Source organism: Mauremys mutica, chromosome 3 (assembly GCF_020497125.1).
Source record: "Mauremys mutica isolate MM-2020 ecotype Southern chromosome 3, ASM2049712v1, whole genome shotgun sequence".
Taxonomy (NCBI): Eukaryota; Metazoa; Chordata; order Testudines; family Geoemydidae; genus Mauremys; species Mauremys mutica.
In genome coordinates this window covers 107,679,705-107,683,373 of record NC_059074.1, presented here as the reverse complement: position 1 = coordinate 107,683,373, position 3,669 = coordinate 107,679,705, and positions in this window count along the sequence as shown.

The following is a 3,669-nucleotide window of genomic DNA, read 5'->3' as shown; positions in this document are numbered from 1 at the left end:
AATGCTTTAATGATAGTAAAGTAGAAGTGTGTAAGGGAGTGGTAAAACTGACATATTTAGATTTCTTTGAAATCTGGTATTCCTCTAGAGGGTGCAGGATAGGATTAGTCACCCACATTTGGACTAATTTGAGAGTGGTAAAAGGCTGGAAATGGTACACATGTGGTATTCTTTTGGGCAGTTGGCAAAGTGTGTGAGTGTACACCAGGATCTGGAACCTCCTGAATCTTACAGTGCCAAAGGCCAGTGTCAGTCCTGCTATGTGCATATTGAGGCATTGCTCAAAGAGGACAGAGGTAAGGTGGCAACTTATTATTTTATTTTTCTTCCTCACTTTTTTCCCTTCTATAGTGTTAGATGGAATTCTGTGGGTGACAGTGAATAGGTTGTAAACGGAGATGAAGAGCATGTACATTTCAGCAGTTCTGGGGTTGGGAGAGTAAAGGTATGTGTGTTAATGGAGTGTATTGGCGTATTGCTGAAAGAGGGCAGAATTAGGTTGCATGGGCAAGGTTAACTGTGCATTTCCTTGTTTTCAGAAGTTTGAGAATTGCTCAACTCAACATTCTGCCAGGGGACAATGTACCACCAAGCAACCTTAACTCTGCTTCAACGTCATTTTTTGCCATTGAATATTTTACAGATGAGTGTAGTTCTTCCTTGCCCTTAGTACATAAGAGCCAGACTCTAAAGACCATCTCAATAGGCTCACACAGCCAAACTCAGACATTAACTATGGCCATCGAAGGACAAATACAAGGGAGAGACAAACTCAGTGGTAATTTCGTGAGCTGCATAGATGTTAGACACTTTGAGTTTCACCAAGTGACTGAGCTTTGTAAAACCTTTTCTGTCATAAATTAAACATTATTCATTTTCATGAGACTTCAGTTAAAGCACATTTTTGAGCAATATTTTTCATATTAGTCAGTGTCTTTTATACAGTAACAAAATATATGATGAGATTTAAGATTCAAAATGGTATTGAATACCACCAACCTACATTTTAAAAGTAAAGAGAATAATTAAATTCTCTAGCAACAACTGCATTAATAACTGTTGCCATTTTGTATTACAGTCTCGAGGGCATTCTGGTGTATCTTCTTAGTGTGCAAACATTTACTTTCAGCTTAATCTAATCAGGGGCATATGCAAATCAAGTGCACATGGGGTTTGTGTTTGTATATTCTATCATACTATATGAACAAGTATTAATGTGCCAAGACAGTGAGTGCAAAGTTGCTCACTTCTGAGGCTGAGATAAGCCTATTGAAAATTTGACTCCAGAGTTCAAAGGCCACACAATTCTCTTTACTCCAAACCTAAGTTTTCAATAGTGACTAGTTTTTGAGTGCCCAGCACTTTCCCAGGCCCCTTTAAGGTGTCTCAAGTAGGACAAAACACAAGTCTTCCAAATTTACTAGTCACTTTCTGAAAATTTAAGCTTAATATTTTATCCCGCAACACAGCACAGCAACACCGTAGCTGCCCGCAACACAGCACAGCAACTGTAAAAAGATTTTTCCTCAGGCCGTGTAACTGCTTTCCCTGTTTTCCTTTTCCCTCTGTATTGATTTGAACAAAGGTTTTTTTCCTTTCTCTACTGTTCCTCACAGAGCCTCTGTGTGTTTTCAATGATTTTCTACCCCTCTGGCTCCTCTCTTCAACAAAATGGTTCACAGCCACACAGCAGCCAGCTTGTATAGGCAGGTCATCCTGGGGGACAACACTTCTTACATTATCTCCAACCCATGAAGGAAGGAAGTGTCTTTTGCCCCCAGGAGATAGTTTTCATTTTGGTACAGGAAGCAACTGTAAGTTCTGTTTGTCAAGTCTAGAAGCTCAAGTCCACCGCGTTTGAACTCTCAAATTAATTCAGGCTTTGTAATTAGGTGAAATGCATTCATCCAGTTCTAATAAGAACAGATGGTTTGAGCTGCAATGTTCAGATCCAAATTTGGAGCCAAACATCGGAGTTTTGGGATGTTTGGGCTTTTAGTTCATGTCCATCTGTAACAAAAATCCATCCCTCGTTTTTTTGTTGAATTCCTGTACATCTGCTGCATATGTTATAAACACTAGTAAGTCCTTGACTCCAACTCTTCTGATCTGTTTTAGTTAAATGTCTAAACCATTTTCTTAACACAATTCTGGCACCACACTTTGAGGTTAGTTAATAGTTAGCAGAATATGAATCCTTTCCTTAAAGGTAGTCAGCACAGCCTAGGGTAATTGTGTGCAATGCATGGTGAGATAAAAATGAATATAACCTCTTCAAAAGGCCACTAGCTGAATGACAATGCTCAAAAGAAAACCTATTCTGCTACTATTATGAGCCATATAAAATAGTTGATTGTTTGTAATTGGGTTCTCATTCTTGCCCTTAGAGAATTACTCAGGCAGTGGGAGTAAGAATTTGGTGAACTACTGAGAACACAAGTTAGTTCAGATACACAGAATGAAAAACCAAAACAGACTTTATAATCCTGTAAATCCTAGAGAAGGCTAAATTTCTTTCAGCTTGTGATGACTGTTAGGCAGTTTTTCACTAATAAACCAAATACATCTTTCAGATCTCCCAAAAATGCCCAACTGTCCTCTCAGAATATTCAGATTGCATTTTTGTTGAGTAGCTGTGGTTGTTCTGCTGCCTTGGAAGTGGGGGATAGTGGCTACACTGAGACAATTACAGAAAAGTCTTCTTTTTCAGAAAATGTGTCATTTAAAAAAATTGCTGTTGATCTGGTGTGATGTTGAGGAGCTTAACATTTCATTTTAAAACTGCCCTTATTTCTGCATCTTTGCAACAGAAAAATAATGTAGATGATTAATGCAGTGGGCATAAGTCAAACTATTGTGTATGTCTGTGGTAAGGACGTTTCAATGGAGAGGGAGATGCATATAAAAAGGAGCAAGTGTCAGCTCCCCGTGTTAAAAAATCATGAGTCAGGCCCCCCCAAAATCACGGGATTGGTTTGAAAACCATGAGTTTTTTAAAAAAAATAATAATTTTGGGGTTCTTTTGATCGCTTCCTGGTGTTGGAATGCGTAGGGCTCACAAGTTCAAGCTTTTCTCCACAACTACAAGGGTCAGCAACATACTTTAAAAAAAAAAAAGTTGAGATTCTCGGTCAATAACCTGATTCCAGCTACTGAGGCTCTAAGAAAACACAACATATCATGAGACCTGCAGTAAAACCACAAGAGCTGGCAACTCTGCTCCGTGGCTATGGAGAGGGGTACAGTAAAGAGAACAGATCAGCATGAACAAGAAGCACCGTAACTTAGAGAGAGAGCCATCAAAAGTTGTGCTCATTCCTGCTCTGGTCTTTGTTATACACTATTTCTCTTTTTCCAAGCAGCACTCAGTGCAGGAGTAGAGTCAATTTGTTAAATATTTGCTCTCCAGTGTTTTTCCAAAAGACGGGTTATTACTCATTACTGATCATTAACGACGAGTTTGTAGCCAGGAGACAGGGAGGTTCTGGCAGTGCATGGCCTTTCCCAGCCCATTAAAGGAAGATTTTTGGCCGTTAGACAGTAGACATTTTGGAAGCCAATTTATAGTACAGATTACTGTTATTTCATAACTTAAGCAACAAGTACTTAAAACAGACAATTTAACTTTTATAGGTTCTTACATCCACTGCAAGCTTCTGCTAGTTCTAT